The sequence below is a fragment of the Otolemur garnettii genome, unplaced genomic scaffold (assembly GCF_000181295.1).
Source record: "Otolemur garnettii isolate 467f Iridium unplaced genomic scaffold, OtoGar3 scaffold00007, whole genome shotgun sequence".
Classification (NCBI taxonomy): Eukaryota; Metazoa; Chordata; class Mammalia; order Primates; family Galagidae; genus Otolemur; species Otolemur garnettii.
In genome coordinates this window covers 33,815,043-33,833,774 of record NW_003852402.1, presented here as the reverse complement: position 1 = coordinate 33,833,774, position 18,732 = coordinate 33,815,043, and the positions used below count along the sequence as shown (strand labels likewise).

Genomic DNA, 18,732 nt, shown 5'->3' with positions numbered 1-18,732 from the left:
CTCTTAATATAAGAGTTTAATATTTCCAGAAGAAAAGGTAAGAAACATAAAGCCCATATTAATTTTCACACACATTTTGGCCTTCTTTCAAAAATCTCATACTCCAGTGTGTAACGTATACTTTGTTCATTAGTAATTAAAATTTTGTAACTCTTCTTAATTCTTTTGTTTCCCTGACTGAAGTAGATCTTTTATTATACATCCCTTATTTTGTTCCTCACAGAATTATGTACACAACTGCATGCCAACACTGTAAACGTGTCTTGTACATAATCTCTTCCACTCAGGTATCATCCACTCACTCATCCAATTAATTGTGATGGACCTTCTGGAATACAATCATAGTAAATCTCATGTTATATGCTTTTAAGAATCCTGTGTCTAAAATAACAATTGTGTATCTTTTAAGAAGTCTTACTTTCAACTACAGAAGAACTTATTAGTTTGGAAGAGTCTACTTCATTGTGCCACATTGAAATATTACAATAAAACATTGTGATTATAGCACTATATTGTTATAAACCTAAAAATGAGTGACATTCAATTGTACTTTGTTGGTTTATCTGATAATACCATAGAATGGTAAGTGGGTAAGCATTCCTGGAATACATTTTTATAAAGTCCTATTAGCCTCAGGAAAATTAAGCTGAGACTAAACAGGGGGAGGATTACAAGATAAATAAAAAATAACCTTTGTTGTCAAATAACCTCTGTCCTAAAATCATGAACTTGAAATTTGTGCTGTATACAAACTAGTTGTGGGAATTTGGGCAGTGTTCTCAATTTGTTTGTGACTCAGTTGCTTTAACTGAATTTAAAAAAAAAGAATCCTGTGTCTAACAGAGAAGATGATATATCTACAATAACTATACTACACTGCAGAATTTAAATGACCCCACATAGGAAATATCAGTAATGTTAGATAAAATTAGAATTGTGACGAAAAGTAGTGAGGCTACACTAAATACCAGGACATTATAAATGAGGCAGTACATGGGGAAAAAGTCACAAGGTATATATGAACGTTCTCCTAAGCAACTCAACCAAACACTGCCATCACTTTTTAGATTTTCCCTCCTTTTGTTAGTGTGTAAAATCTTCTATTCTTTTTTCCTATGCAGACACTGACCAAGTAAATGGACAATGCATGTCTACAGACCAAAGGCAATGTCTCCTTTAAAAAATGACTAAACATGGTAAGTACTTCTCCCCCAAGCTGGACTGAGAAGCTTTCGAAATTTTAACCTAAGCATTCTGCTATTTATTGCTATAACAAAAAGGAATTTATTGATAGAACTGCTATTAAATTTACATGAAAGTAAAGGAAAACAGCTGTCATACTTCAAGCTGTAACATGAGCAGGACCGTGCTGGGTAAGACATGAAAAAAATATTTAATTTATCTATGTAACTAATTACTTTGTTGCAATTAGGTCTGGATGATGTATAGTTGTTTGCAAAATTATAATATATACGCTAAGAGAAAACATACACTTATGCAGGGTTTGTTACAGTTAAGAGGAAACTGAAGGTAAATTGGGAAGAGACGCATTCCCAAATGAATAATAGACAGATGTATCTCTAGAATAAGTGAAAAACTTCTCGCAGTGATTATTTTAAGGAAGCCAACAAGGTTTTGATGTGAAAATATTCATAAAGTTTAATATTGTGTCTGCTTAATTTGTATTATTTTCCTTCACAGCTCAGCATGTATTAGTTGAATAAATGAATAAATGCAATGATTAAAAAACTATAGTAAGTTATTATTTTTTTTTTGAGACAGAGCCTCAAGCTGTCGCCTGGGTAGAGTGCTGTGGCATCACAGCTCACAGCAACCTCCAACTCCTGGGCTCAAGCAAGTCTCCTGCCTCAGCCTCCCAAGTAGCTGGGACCACAGGCGCCCACCACAACGCCTGGCCATTTTTTGGTTGCAGCCGTCATTGTCGTTTGGCGGGCCCCAGGCTGGATTCGAACCTGCCACCTTAGGTGTATGTGGCTGGCGCCTTAGCCGCTTGAGCCACAGGCACCAAGCCAATAAGTTAATATTTTAAAATAATTCCTGCTTGAAGAAAACAACCTGACTTTGAGAAACTGTGTATTGTGAGACATGAATTATCCAGATTAATCTAAATTTATTGAATTATCTAAAGATGAATGTCCTTGGCATAATGACATGTGATAAATGGGTCACAGCATTGATTTTAGTCCAAAAAACTTGGAAGTTGTGTCCTACCTCTGTTATTTATTAACTGTGCAACTGCTGGTAGTTATACCTTCCCTTACCTCAATTTCCATAATAAACATGGTCTCTTATTCATTTTTTATGCAAATATACAGGGTAAGACTATCTTAGTTTAGAGATATTATTAATATTACAACAAAATATTCATCTTTTATTTAAAAAAAGTTTTTTTGAACTGTCTTAATGATGAACCTACCTCAAATCAATTATCACAGAAATTGGATCTCTTCTATACATTTTTGCACTTTCAGGCAAAAATACACAAAAATACCCGAAATGAAAAATACCACCTTTGGATACTACCACGTTTTTACATATCAAATGAATAATCATCATCAATGTATATAAATTTTACATAACGTATAAATTTATATTGGAAAACTTTATACTTAAAAATTCTGATCAGACTACGGAAAGGTCATTATTTTCTATTTCAAAAAACCAGTACCTAATGTAAACAAAATTTAAATGCAATATCATAAATAAATATACATAAATGCACACACTCATACATATCTAACAACCCCAAGAAACCTTTATCCAATTTAAATAAATCTATTAAAAAGAGAGTTTAAATGTTTTTGCATAAATTAATTCAATCCCCCTCAAAATGGGATGCCACATTAATATTATAAGTAAAATAATTTAAACTCCCCTTTCTAGTCTGTTCCTTACCCTCTTTTACTTCCTGATCTTTTCTGCAGTAGTTTTCAGAAGCTATGGGAAGGGAATATATTGGGGAATTTTCACAATAACGTGTAATAAAAAAATGTCATTGCTTAGCGAATAACTTTGTGTATCTATCTCACTCTTAGAGTCTCAATGTTTAAATTTCTCTATCAAATGAATGAACCAAAATAAATTTAAAAGAAAATTTGCTATAACTAAACATCTACATATACATCTATGTGTGTGTGTGCATAAATATAGTTTTTGTTTGTCATTTTCCCCCAAGACCCTGTACCCACTGATCAGGGACATTTGCTTCAAGCACACAAGCTTCCTGTAGCCAAAAGTAAAAAGATATATTGGGTTTCTCATGAGATTTGTAAAAACTAAGTATAGAGACAACAATTTGGAAGCCAAATCAATTTCAAATTTTCAAGATCTGCCTTTCTTTTTTTTTTTTTTTTTTTTTTTTGAGACGGAGCCTCAAGCTATCCCCCTGGGTAGAGTGCCATGGCATCATGCTCACAGCAACCTCCAACTCCTGGGCTCAAGCGAGTCTCCTGCCTCAGCCTCCCAAGTAGCTGGGACTACAGGCGCCCGCCACCACGCCTGGCCATTTTTTGGTTGCAGCCATTATTGTTTGGCGGGCCCGGGCTGGGGATTCGAACCCGCCACCTTAGGTGTATGTGGCTGGCGCCTTAGCGGCTTGAGCCACAGGCGCCGAGCCAAGATCTGCCTTTCTTGAAAGATGACATTTGAATGAATTTAGAAATCTTGCCTAAATAATTTAGTCCATGGGTGTAGGCCATAAACAAACGGAGAGAGGGTGAGAAATGAGCCTGACTGTTGCCAGAATGTATTGCAATTGCTGTATCTGGGAACAGAAAAAGAAAGGAAGCAGGAATGTCAAAGGAAGTGAAGTAGAGGGTGATAAAATATCAACATTCATGTGGTAGAATCGATATCAAACAACTGCATAGCCTCCTCCAGGTTAGCACCATTCATTCTTGTGACAGAGAGTCAACTGGAGGCTAAGCAATCACCCACCGTTTTCATCTGGAAAGAGGAGTTGCATCAGCTGTCCTCATTATGATCTGCTAAGGGCCTCCTATTTGCTACTGCACAGCAGAACAGGGGTCAGAAAAAGATGCCCAGGAGCCAAATACAGTCCACTCTTTGGCTCTGTAACTAAAACTTTATCGGGACATACCTATGTCCATACACTGATAAGCCACCTGTGGCTGATTTTGTGCTGCCACAACAGGGTTGCTTTTACTGACTGCAAATCCTATCATATTTACTCTTTATTGAAAAAGTTTTCCAACCTCTCTTTTGGAGAACAAATCTGAATTGAAGTTGTGGAGGTCCCTGGCTTTATCTATTTCCCATTTGCATGGTACTATTTTCTCTATCAACAAAAATGTTGAGATAAAACTATCTCGATTCAAAGATGAGTACAAAGAAGTTCCATAGAGGGCTAGAGGGCTACAGTGGAGGGAAAAAAATCAGGAGCAGAAGACACGTGTGTCATATAAACTTACACCATGAAAAGTGCTCCAGGGCTACAAAGAGATCACTTGTTAGAAAAAAAAAAAACTCATAAAAGTGAAATTAAAGGTTAATTGGAAGAAAATGTTAGATGGATGAATACAAGTAAGAAATGGGGGAATTCATCCCAGGTATGAAAGTTACGTCAGAAACAACTAAAACTCGAATTAAAAAACTGTTAAAACTAAATCCAGAGACGTGGAGCCTTAAAGGAGCTTTACAAAAGGTAAATTTTCATCTATTTTCATCATCTACATATAAATTTGCTATATACTTCTACATATATAGAAGTATTTTAAAGAGAAAACTAAAGGAAACTGAAGTTAGATGAAGGCGATCCAACAACCTTATCATTGGAATACACAAACAAGAGAGAAGAACTGATAGAAGACAAAATATGAAAAGATGGAAGAACAATCAGTATACTTGAAGACTTGTATTTTCAAATGATAACAATGCAGAGAAGTAAACACTAAGAAATTACTGAGATAATGAATTCCTAGGGATTTCAATCAGAAGCACAAAGGGGAAATAAAAGGACTTCTCAGAATACTCAGTAGCTTCTATAAAACTAAGAGAAAAATACGTGATCTCCAATTTTCATACCCAATTGATTTGTTTTCCAATTATAAAGGCCACAGGCATCTCTTCCTACTCCACAGAAAAGTGATTAACCCTATCCTTTGAGTTGAGGGAGTGGAGGAGGCTGGGAGGGACAACCTGATTATGAAATTCAGCCAGCCAGTGAAGAAGTAAAGACCTCAGTAACAGACAAGCCAGGGTAAGGAATAAAAGTGAACAAAGAGATAAGGTTTTCAATCTGTAGAAGTCCTATTGAGGGGAAAATATAAATTAAGATTTAAAAATAACAAACAAACTCAGGAATTGAAATCAGATAAAAAAGAAAGGCATATAAGGTTGAAAATGCCCACACTGTTCGTGCAAGGAATCAAAGATACTATCTAAATACGAAACTCTACAATGGAATCTCCTGGGAATTAATATATCTTGACAAAGAGATGCATTGGTGTCAAATATTTATAACTGAATTGTAGAGACAGAGTTCAAATCCTAACTCAATCAATGAGGTTTTGTGATCTTTGCCAAGATACTTAACTGTGCCTCAGTTTCTTCACTTAGATAATGAAGACAATAATATGCTTTTCTAGTAATAGGGTGCTTGAATAAATGCCAGCACACTGAGAGCACTCAGTATATATTCTTTTTATTACTACAATGATTATCACTCTTATCATTGTACTACATTGCAAGTAACTTATTGTACATTATTCTATAAAAGAGAATATTGAATTCATGAGACTTGGTTTTGCTGGTTTTTTTCTTTTGAGACAATATTTTTCTGTCAGTTATCTATTGCTATGAAATGAATCCTCTCAAAACCTAGTGGCTTAAAAACAATTTTATTTCCTTATTATTATTATTTGGGAGAGCAGAGTCAGCTAGGTTTAGACAATGAGCTATTATTCTGCGGGTCTTGACTTGGGTTCCTCCTGCACTGCAGTTCTCTCTCCAACCCAGTGAGGGTTGATTGTCTTAATTATGATCTAACTCACATTCTGGTAAAAGCCGGGGGATCAGCCAGAGCACTTTGGCTCTCCCACGTAGAGTCTCTGCAAAATGCTAACTCCAGCTTTTTCACCTTATAAGCTCAATCTACAGATTTCCAACCACACCTAAAAGAAGGTTAGCACGGGGCACAAGTGCTACTAAAGCCTCTGTGTCACATTCGCCAGTGTCTCATTGGCCAAAGCAAATCCCAAAACTCAGCCCACGTTGATGCAAGAATACAGAGAGAAGCCCCACTTCTGGATCAAAGGACCAACAAAGACAGATTGCAAAGGACATATGAAAAGGCAAGAGAAAAATAGCGTCACACGCTTTAAAAATAATTTTCTACATTTGCCCACTTAGTTCCCCACTCCCTTGGAATTTGTTGGGAAAGAGAACAAAGAGACCAAGAGTTGGCACCTAACTTTGCCCAGGCTGCAACTGCTACTGTAGGCAGAGCTCCTGGTTCCCGGTTTTCAGAACTATTTTCATTCTTGCCCTTTTCCATCTCATCGCCAGGCACCTCATTGTTTCTTTGAATGCCTGTGACTCTGCCAATCTTATTTCTTTTCTGCCTAGTACTCAGCATCAGTTTCTACAGCTTGCAAACAAGGAATCCTAAATTATACACCAGTTATAAATGACAAACCACTGTTATATTTTCATTCTTCTATCTCTGTGTATAAACATTAATGCATAAGAAATGTTGGCAACTTTACATTATTTAAATGTGAACGTGAATTTACATTTTATGCATTCTCCTTTTTTATATTACTGTAGTTCTGTTGTCTTTTTCGGATTAAATCTATGGAAACTATTGAAATTAGACCCAACACTTTTTCAAAGTAACATAAAATATTTCGGACTCAGGGGTCTTTAACCCCAACTGTTTTACATGTTGTTCTTTTTCAAGGTTGTTTCACCTATTCTAGGCCCTTCTCTTTCCATATACATTTTGAAATCGGCCTGACATTTTCCACCATAAAAAAATGAGACCTTCTGGGGTTTTAAATGAGATTGCATCAATTTTATGGGTCTATTTGGAGAGAAATGGTATCTAAAAAACTGAATGTTCCAATCCATGTAGTAGTCATATCTTTCTTTTATTTATGCATTCTTTATTCTTTACTTCATTCAACCATATTTCAAAGATTTTCAGTATACTAGTCCTTCACATCTTTTGTTAAATGTATCTCTAAGTAGTTTATGTTTCTGAATATAATTGTAATTTATTTGTTTTAAGTTTCAGGTTGTGGTTGTATTTTGCTGGTATACGAAATAAAACTTTTTTTTTTAAATGACAGACTTTCTTTCCTGCAATGGTACTAAATCAAGTATTATAGTTTTTAAAAGATCCTTTAGAATTTCCACTTAAGCAATCACACCATCAGTAAATAAAGATAACTTAACTTGTACTTTTTAAATCATTTACCTTTAATTTCTTTCTCTTGACTTATTTTTAAGGCTAGAATACTGCTAAAATATTGAGCAGAAGAGCTAAGAGGAAATGCCTTCATTTATGGCTCAGCATTGCTGGGAAAGTAGTCAGTATTTCAGCTAAGTACAAAGTTAAATTTTTTCATAGATCTCATTTATCTGTTTAGTGAAGTTACTATTTATTTTAAGTTCAGCAATGGTTTTTATTTTGCATTATTAATGTACTGAATTTTGACATATATTTTTCTGGCTTTATTAAGGTACTCTTATAACTTGTTAGTCTTTTGATATAGCATATCATATTAGTTTTGTATCTTAAACTGGTGTTTCATATATGGCGTACACCACAACTAGTCACAGTGTATTACTTTTTAATATATCACTAAAATAAATGTGCTAATGTTTTGTTATGGGCTTTTTCAACTACAATCATTTGAATCTGCGTATGCAATTTTTCTCCTCTGATTTTGGTGGCCTCATAGAAACTTTTGAAATGATTTCCCTTTTATTTTCAGAGAGAATATGTGTAGGATTAGTTTTATTTTTTTCTTTAAATATTTGGCAGCACTCACCAATCAAGCCATCTGGGCCTGGAATTTTCTTTCTGAATATATTTTTAATTAAAAATTCAATTTCTTTCATTGATATACAGCTACTTAGATTTTCTTTTTCTTGTTCGTTTGGTAAGCTGTCATTTTTGAGGAATTTTTCTATGTAATCATAAAGGTATCAAATTTATTGGCATAAAGTGTTTCACAATATTCTTTATTTTTTTTAATATACACAGGGTTTGCATTTTTCTTATTCCTGATTTTGATAATAGATCTTTACTCTGCTTTTGTTTTGACCAATCTTGCTAATAGTTTCTTTGAAAAATTTACAAGACTTTCTACAATTCTTGATTCATCTTTAAAAATATTTTAGCTCACAAACCATGGTTACAATTTGTTTAAAACCATATTATATCACATTTTCAGTGAGGACATACAAAAGCCTGAGATATCAGGCAAGTGCTTGCATCTTTAAAATGAAGAATGACTCAAACACACTTGCTTGCCCTGAGCTTGACATTTGTCACAAGCTTAATATCTTGTGACAAAGTACTAAACCACCAGTAAGTTATCTCCATAATTTTGGATAGTGCATTTTACAAAAGAAAGGATTTTTAAATATTAACTCCTCTAACATTGAATATTAAATTTAGTGTGGATTCAAATGAAACATATTTTTTAATTTCTACATAACACAAAGAATATCTGAATAAAATAAAAAACTGGACCATATTGCAACATTCAAGAAAAGCTGGCACAACATGTTGATTAGTGTATAGTTATTCAATAACTGCAAAAGGAAATAGACAAGAGAATTGGTGAAAGACTAAAATAATGCTCTTGACAAATAATTTGAAATATTTTCAATGATACACAATTCAACTCCCAGTATTTACAAATTAAGTCACTTTTTATGTAATTTTTTGTGATGAGCAAAAAGATAACAATACTCACAGAGCTGATCAAAATGAAGGGGACATTTCTTACAAATGACAATACGAAGTCATAGTCTATATTTCATTCAATACATGTTTTGCCCCAAAAGATGTTTTACATCTTTCAGGATGGCTAAATGTTTTATAAAAAAATAGTAACACCAAATATTCGTGAACATGGGAAGAGCAAATCAATAATACATTTCTAGTGGCAATGTAAAAGAATACAGCCACTCTGAAAACAAAATAGCTAATAGTTACTTTTGTTATGGAACCAAACAGGGTTAGAAAGCCAAACACCAAATCACCAGGTCTTTATAGAGAGAGATTTTTATTACAAGGCAGCCAAGCAAGGAGACAGGAGTCTGACTCAAATGTCTCCCCAAGTGAAAGGCTAGGACAGGTTTTATAGTCAGAGGGTAATGAAGCATGATCTGAAATGTATCTTGCAATGGGATAATCCCAGGAGGCATGATATGACTAGATGGTGTCCTGGGGTGACAGGCTCACGAATTACAACTTGTTAATTCAGTCTCCATTCCTTCCTCCAAGCACTGAGATTCTGCTGGTGGTTGAATGCTTGGTTCATCTGGGCATGCCTAGGTTACATAACTTGCATTGCCAGGGTCCATGACAACTAGGAAACAGTTCCTGGAGAGATTTCAAGATGGCTGACTAGAGGCAGCTTGTGTTCATCTGTTCTTCAGAGAGCAATCAGGATATTCATGAAATGCTCATATTTGGAACAGCTCATTGGAGGGGAAAAAAACATTTAATAATAATAAAAGCAACAAGGAGACACCAAGAGTGAAGGCAGAGGCTGAACTTCCAGTGTGCAGGCTGTTGAGAGCTTGGAGTGGCAGGTGTAAAGGGGTAGGCAGCAGACTTTCAGGACTCTGCACTCGTGGTGTGGGAAGTTTGGGCTCCAGGAGAACTTCTTAGCCTCCACAGGCCATCACAGAGACATGGGGAGATGCTGAAATATCACACTGAGGCTCTGCCTGAGCTCAGGTGGAGCTTCACAGGCTTTGGGACTCCAGGCACCTGCACCGAGAGCCACATAGGGAGCCCTTTTCCCTATGCTATAGGTCCTACCCTAAAGATGCTTCTGCGTCATGCTGGGCCGGGGAGACAGGGAGAACCTGGGCAATCCCCCAAGCCCCAAGGTCAAGTTTTGCAGCTGTAGTTATAGGCCACTGTCTGATGAGGGGTGTTCAGGTTGAGCTCATTAAGTGAGCACAGTAGGACATACCCTGCCCAACCCAGGGCCGATCCATGGCAAGAAAACAGTTGGCCTGCATTAGTGCTCTGCTAGCAGCCTGGGACCAGCCTGCATGTACCTGTGTTGGTCAGAGCTTTAACTCAGGGATCTGAGGACTTTCCACTGGTCCAATCCCTTGTCCTCAAGACTCTGTGGCATTTATAAGGGTCATGGAGGAGAGATCAGTGAACTATCTTGAGTGGGGAGTAAGTCTGCACGGGCAGAACTGAAGGTGAAGTGTGATGTGGGGCCCGTGCTGCTGCCCATGCGCAGAGCACCCCGGCCCAACAGGAAGCTGAGAAAACTGCAGTCCTGGGTGGGATGTTTACTGGGGAAGATGACAGTCTGTGGGAACATTGCTTTATGAACACTACTACCTTCTGACTCTCCCAGTTCAGGCTGCTGTGGGTGACCAGATGCCAGACAAAGGTTCATGAGGCAAGGAGAGTGACAGAAGAGTGAAACTCACTCCCACCTGCTGCACTGTGAATTCTAGACAGCCCCTCCATCACAGCTAGCTTCCCTGGTATAGTGGGGCTGCTTCTAACCCCTCCATGAAGGATTTCCTCAGTGGCCTCAGAGCTGAAACCCAACCCCTACTTAGAAAGCACTGTTCCTTCTTTTAGGGAACCTGAAAACAGACTTGCCTGATCCAGCCCCCATTAGCTTCACCCGCACAAGAAAGGGTCCCCAGGGAGTTCAAGAGCACCATCCACTTCCTGGGATGTCTGATTGCTTCTCCCGATTGCCTAGAGACAGACATAAGTCCCACAAATACCAGCTGGCTCCCTCCTGCAAGTGCCACCTACTGGCACGGAGATCAACTTGCATAGCCCATTACAGCATTTCCTGATTCAACTATATAAGGCTTGGCTGTTACCTACAAGCACCACCTGCTGACCTGGAGATTAAACTGGACATCCCAATATAATTCATACTGTTAGAAGTCCACAGAGATGAAGACAGTGACAAAATTTCAGAGACCTTCATCTCCACTTCTCAAGAGGATGCTGGGAATCTGCCAATAGGCATAGTATGCCACTGCTATAGCCCACAAGTAACTAGCAAGTGAGAAACCACCACACTAAGGCTATGTCTAACCAAAGCATTGACTTTGAACACAGCCCTCCTAAAAGCACCCACATGCAAAGCCAAAGATCCATACTTAACATACTTTACAGTTACCTCCTTACAAGGGGAACAAAGTCCCATCGAACAAAACTAAAATCAAAACAAGAAATGACAGCCTCTCTGCATGAAAAGAAATAAGCAGATGAACTCTGGGCGTATGAAAAAAAAAAACAAAATGTAATGACACTCTGACAAAAATTATACTAGCTCTCCAGCAAGAGACTCCAATCAAAAGGAAAATTTCAGATAAGAAACTCAAAATATGGGTGATAACTAAGCTCAATGTGATCCAAGAGAAGATCAAAATCAGCACAAAGAAACAAACAAAAATGCAGGGCATGAATGAAATGCAAACTAAAGAGGTAGATACCATAAAGCAACAATACTAATGATACGACTTCTAGAAATGACAGACTCACTGAAGGAATTGCAAAATACAATGGACAGTTTCAAACTCTAGACTAATAAAGAAAGAACTTCAGAGTTCAAAGACAAGGCTTTTGAATTAATCTGGTCAGTAAAAAAAAAAAAAGACAAAAAAAGATTTAAAGGAAATTAGCCAAGTCTTCAAGAAATATGAGATTATGTAAAGTGCCCAAAGCTAATAATTATAGGAACAAGAAGAAAAAAGAAAAAAAGCACAGAAAACCTATTTGGGGGAATAGTGGAAGAAAACTTCCCTGGTTGTGCTAGAAACTTAGATGTACAGATTCAAGGTCATCAGGCTCCTGGAAGATTCTTTCCAAAGCGACAGAGTATCCAAAGGAAAAGTGGCAGAACAAAAGCATCAAGTAACTTATAAAGGAACACTCATCAGACTAACGGCAGAATTCTCATCACAAACTTTTCAAGCCAGAGGGATGGAGTCCTATCTTCAGTCTTCTTAAACACAACAACTGTTAGCCCCAAATTTTGTATTCTAAAAACCTCTGAAATGTAGGAGAAATAAATTCTTTCCCCCTCCCCCCTAAAAAAAAACACTAAGGGAATTTGTCAATGCTAGACCTGCCTACAAGAACTGTTCAAAAGTGCTCTAAGCAATGAAAAGAATAGTCAATACTAATAAAGGTAAATACACTCTAAAGTGGAAATTCACAGCTTTTATAAAACAATTAACACACGGGAGAAAAAAAAATCTACTGGTTAATAATCAACAGGATGACTAGAATTGCATCTCACATATGAATATTAACTTGGATATGAATCATCTAAGTGCTTGTAAGAAGGTATAACTAGTGGAATGGGTAAATAAACACAAGCCAAATATAAGCACTCTCCAGTAAAAACATTTAACTGGTGAAGATTCTCACAGATACAAGGTAGAGGTTTGAAAAAAAATATTTTACTCAATGGAAATCAAAAGCGAGCAGTAGTGCCTATTCTTCAGACAAAACAGAATTTAAATCTACAACAGTAAAAAAAAAATTGCAAAGATGGTTATTATATATTGACAAAGGGTCCCATTGTCTCTGCTAAAAGATTGAATGCTTTTGAATGCTTTTCCTATATGATTGGGAACAAGATGAGAAGCACCATTTCCACACTCTTATTCAAAATACTACTGGAATTTCTAACAAGTGGAAATAAGCAAGAAAAAAGAAATACAGTCATCCCTTCGTATACTTGGGCGATTGGTTCAAGGACCTCCCATGAATTTCAAAATCTTCATATTCTCCAGTCCCCTATCATCCCTGAGGAATCCTTATATACAAAAAATTGGCCCTCTGTATCCATGGGTTCTGCATCCCACAGATCCTACATTTTGTATTTGCATTTGGGTACATCCACATATGGTGAATCCATAGCTACAGAAGGGCTGGCTCTATAAGGCATGTAGATAATAAAGGTAGAAATCAAACTTTTCACATTTGGAGATATTCTAATGTTAAGAATAAATATAAATACTCCCTCCTAGAACAAATGATTCAACAAAATCATACGATGCAAGATAAACACACACAAATCATTTGTATTTCTAAGTGTTAGCAATGAGCAGGTGGACACAGAAAATAGAAAGGCAATAGCATTACCTTCCCTAAAATAATGAAAGACATGAAAATGCAATGAAACACGGACAGTATTATTTTTACTGATAACTATCCTGTCCTGATTTAAAAAAATGAAAGATACAAATATATAGAAACATACTATGTTCATGGATTGCAAGACTCAACATAGTAAATATGTCAGCTCTCCTTAACTGATATATAGATTTAATACAACAGCTACCAAAATCTCAGAAAAATTTTTTGTATAAACAAGACTTTTCTAGAATTTATATGAAAAGGCAAAACACTACATTATAGCAATTTTAAAACATAAGAATGAAGTGGGGTGCACTGTGAAACTTTTACTCTGTGAAAGAACCTACTAGGAGGATGAAAAAACGAGTTAAAGACTGGGAGAAAATATTTCACAGTCACAAAGATACATAAAGAAATCATATAAAATCAATTATTAAAAATAAAACTAGAAAATGGGTAAAGTACATAAAAGGACATTTCATTGAATATTATGTAAGAATAGCAAATGAGCTCATAAAATGGGGGTTAATATTATTGGGTCTCAGAAAAATGTAAATTAAAACCACAATGAGATGTTACTATATACCATCAGCATGGCTAAAATACAGTAACAACCAAATTCTGATTAGGATGCAGAGAAAATGAACCATTCAGTCATTGCCGGTGACAATATAAAATTGGGCAACCATCTAGGAAAAAGTTTGGCAGTTTCTTAAAAAACTAAACATGCAACAGCCATATAACCAAGTATTAATTGCACCCCTGGGCATTTATCCCAGATAATGAAAACCTACCATCCATAAAAACCTGTCAGGATTACCCATTCAGCTTTATGGATATAAATAACCCACATTGTCATCCAATGGGTGAATGATTAAACCCCAGCTCATCCATACTACAGAGTACAACTCAGCCAAACACAAATAAATAAACTATTGTTATACACAACTCAGATGAATCTACAGAAAATTATGCTGAGTGAAAAAAAGCTAATTGCAAAAAGTTAAGTATTATATGGTTCCAGTTATATAACATTCTTGAAATGACTAACAATAAAAGGGGGAGACTAGAGGTTACCAGGAGTGAAGGAGAGCTGGAGTGAAGTGGTATTGGCTATAGAAAGGCAGCACGGAGAATTGTTTTGCATTAAAACTATTCTGCAATTTGCATTAAAGTCAATATTCTGATTAGGATGTTGTTTAGTTATTGCAAGATTTACAATTCTGTCAAGAGCTTACAAGAACAATGTGTTATTTCTTAAGAGTACCACCTCTGCCTCTCTATAAGTAAACCAAGTCTTAAAAAATATTTTATGTATAATCAAGCTTATATATATATATGTATATGTACATATATCAAGCTAATATGTTTTCTGTCTATCCCAACCTACTTATTTTTGCTAGTACACTATGCATAATTCTACATCTTAGTTTTTGAAACATATTAATAACTTTTTATCTCAATATGATAGTTATCTTTCTAAATAACCATATGATATTCCTCAGTGCAGGCGCACCACTTATTTAGACCTCATTTATGATAATTTGTTACTACAGCCTTTCAACAAATTACTTTCTATATGTTGCAATGCCACATCTGCATCATAAATTCCTAGAAGTAGAATTGCTCGACTGAGGGGTATGTGCTTTCCTCATTGTAATAAATATTGCCAAATGGCCCTTTGAAAAAACTGTGTCAATCGACACTACTGCAAGTAACATGGCGGGGCTTGTTTTGCTGTGCTCTCTTTAATACAGTAAGTGATCTCTTTGATCTTTGCCAATTTGATAGGTTAAAAAGCTTCCAGAGTGAGTGCTCTATTTAAAGATAACAATCAATCTTTCGTGAAAAGATACCCTAGCACATTAATCACAAGTAAATAAAGTGACCTTCAAGGCTGAAAACAGCTTTATCCTGTATCAAGTGATTTCATGCATTTAAAATTATCCTGTATCTCAGTTTATCATTAGGGGTTAGTCTTCACAGAGAAAAAGATAATAATTATTGGTCAAAGTTAATAGTTAACCAGATGAATATATCAAAATTTATTTACTAAAGACTGCCAGAGGAGTAGTAGTATAAGCAAACTGGTATAAATCTAACAATTCCTGCAGTGTAACCTTTAATGTTTTTCATGTATCAGACTACGTCTGTGGATTTTTGTTAATAACGCCATCTGCTCAGAAACCATTTCAAAATCTACTCTGCATATGAATATATTAATATATCCCATCATGCATATGCATGTAGTAATAAAAAAATAACATTTTCCATAAGAAATTGAGAAGTGAAAGCAAAGTTTAAGTGAGATTTTGATAACCACCAGGTCTGTCTGCTTCAAGTCTGTCATTCTAAGTAAATGGTTCTTTTCATTGCCTGGATGAAAACCCCAGAGAGTTAAAAGGAATGCAAATTTCTTACTGATTCATACATAAATTTTTTTTTTATGACTGGAGAAGTACATTGTCTAACGTGCACAGTACAATTTGAACTCTGTGATCAATGGGTAATGATTATCAAATAAGGGGTTTAGGCTTTAGTAACTATTCCAACTTATTGCAAATGTTTCAAACCTCACAAGTAGGGCTTCTCATCTGACTGTTGTTATCTCAAATAGCTAAGTTATCCGATTTTTAAATTCTTTACTATTTCTTATTAATTGGGTGACAGAGTGCTTTTATCTGTTAGGAACATAAATGAAAGATACAAATATCTTTCATTTCTATATGTGAAATGTATGAAAGGACATAAACCTTTCTTAATTCCATATAAATCTTAAGACTGAAATTATAAAATAATTTATTGAGTATATAATGTGCAATCAGAAGAAAAGCTTATCAACAAACAGTACAATATTACTCTTTCAAAATTGTAATTTCTGCCTTCCAGAGGAAATTTTGCTTGGAAAAAAATAATAGTGAATTCAATTTTGACTTCAGCTGGTTGGGTTGATATATTTTACTCCAACCCATATACCTGGCTCATTGATGACAGAAAGCCAATACACAGAAATAAACTCTTCTGATTCTGTGATCAAACACCTAGAATTTAATAAGACAAATACACGTACTGTTCAAATAAAATTCAGTCCATCATCAAGTATTATGTACAAGTTAAGCCGAGTACTGGGCGCCTAACACATAAGTAGGTCTGTTTTTGCAGAAACCAAGCTGGGCGAGGCGAGGAGCTTCCTGGGGCTGCGTCTGCAGAAAATACAGTAATTCCTCCAAGCCAATACTTTGTTCCCGGTACGTGAGATAAGCAACCGGGCATTGACAGGTATATGACAGAATGGGCGATGAAGAGCCTACATGCAGCATGCAGAGCAAGAGCAAATCCTTCTGTCCTCCCAGACTTAGGTAGTGAACCGCAAAAATGGTGTAGACTAAGCTCAGGTCTACCTTTAAGACCTGGAGGGAAAAACAGCCCCCCCCCCAGGAGAAACGGTCGCAGTCTCATTTGCATAAGCACCCAAACACTGCTGACGTCACCGCGCCGAGCCCGGACCCCGCCCCGTCGTACTCCAGCCCTGCCCTACAGGCGAGCAGGGTGGAAATGGAGAGGGAGACCCCAGACAGCGCGAACCTGGGGGCTTCGCTCGGCTAGAACTCTCATCAGACGCCTCTCCTCGGCGCAACGGAAAAGAACTCAGGCCCCTGCGGCCTCTGCTACTGGGTGGGTCACTCAAGTTCCAGGGACGCCGCCGGCGTTTTGATTCATTCATATGCGTAATAAGGCTGGAGCGCAAGTTAAGATTGAAAGGCTTTCACCGTATTTAAAACCTTCTTCTGTCCTCCACACACAGACCAGCCAAGTTGATGAAAAGTAGAAACGACCTAAGTTTCTAGTTGCTTCCCATCCGCTCCTTAAAATCCCGGGCATCACTGCCCTCCCCGTCACACTCTCCTGTTCCAGGATGGGCAGAAACGCCCAAATTGTGACTTCTCCAGCACCCACGTGCGCTGCGTGGGGGAAAGGCCCGCTCTCGGACCGTTTATCACGGGATGCCTCAAGCAGAAGGAATTTGTAGTCACGTGAAAACACTCTCCGTTCCGTAGTCGCCTCTGCAGTTGCAAAAGCTACCAGAAGCGAATGAGGAACGAGGCTCCTTGCTCTCCCCGCCCCACCGCCCACCTGCACGAGGTTTGGCTACCAATCACCTCGAAAGCGCCTCTTTCCACCCTGACCCTCCCAACTTTCCTCTCGGACTTCTCTGGTGTCGGACCCCACCCTACATCCCCGACTTGACTTGGAAATGAGTAGGTCTCTGGGGATGCCCTGGGCAATTTCCACGACAGGAAGGAAGGATGGCGGCACGTTCCGACCCATGTGCTTCCTCCTACTTGTGCAGCCTCTCGCCCCCTGACTGTGCACGGATGTAGAAAGCAGATAAGAGAGGGTCGCCCGCCAAGCCCGGTTTCTCCCTCCCAGGGCTTTTGAGCCATCCTTCCTCCATCCGTCCCAGGACAGAGCCCGGGATCCATCCATCAGTTCGTTTCCAGTCCAGCTTCCCCGGTATCCTGGATGGCTAAATGGCGAGCCCCAGCCGTGCCCTTAGCATAGGAACGTGTCATTACCGTTAGTGTGTCTTGACCCAGCGCCTCTTGCTGCTTCCCGGTACTGGCAGCAGCAGTCACGAAAGGGTCCGGTCCGGGTGGCTGCGACGGAGGCCCCAAAGGAGCTGCTATCCGGAGAGAAGCAGCTGCTTGCCAAGGGCGGGCCCCGGGGCTAGGTTTGCGAGGTCGCTACCCCGCAGGCTTGCAAAGAGAGACTAGTGAGCGCCGGTGTGTCTGCCGGGGAAACAGCACGGGATGCAGGCGCGCGGGCGCGTGTGCGCGCGCATGTGTGAGTGTGTGTGAGTGAGGGTGTGACGGAGGCGCCCACGTGCCCGGCCCGCCCGCGTTGCGGCCGCCGACGAGCTGCGAGGGAGCGGGAGCGGCCGTGGGCGGCGGCGGGGCGCAGAGGAGGCAGCCGGTGCGCAGGCTGGCGCTGCACCTCCCCGCCCTGCCACCCCTTGACGCAGAGGCCACTGCGGCTGCCCCGCCGCGTCCCACCAGCGCCGGTGGCTGAGCCAGTGAAAGGCTGGATGGACCTGGGGAAACCCTCTCCAGATCAAAACAAAACATTCCCCAGGCATCCGATGTTTCCTCAACCCGCTCAGCCGCAAGGATGGGCACCAGTTGCCAGCCCGAGCCTTTTGTCTCGGAGAGGATAACAATAGGATTGATCCAGCCTCTCATCCTCTGGGTGTTCTCCAAGAGTCCCTAACAAGACTAGAAGAAGAGGATGACCCAAAGAACCCTTTCCCCTAGCTTTCTCCCCCAAGACAGCCATTTACACCTTGGGGCTTCTGGGTGGCCTGATTG

The 18,732-nt window shown here is 38.5% G+C and overlaps 1 protein-coding gene across 1 annotated transcript in view; it reads right to left on the bottom strand.

Moving 5' to 3' along the window:
* Window positions 1–18,210, bottom strand: part of SLC6A15 (solute carrier family 6 member 15) — a 47,168-nt gene extending 28,958 nt beyond the window's left edge. Inside the window, exon 1 of the mRNA XM_003783381.2 lies at window positions 17,944–18,210. The gene's annotated coding sequence lies outside the window, so the exon portion shown is untranslated. The remainder of the gene's footprint in view (window positions 1–17,943) is intronic.
* Between the last annotated feature and the right edge of the window lie 522 nt (window positions 18,211–18,732).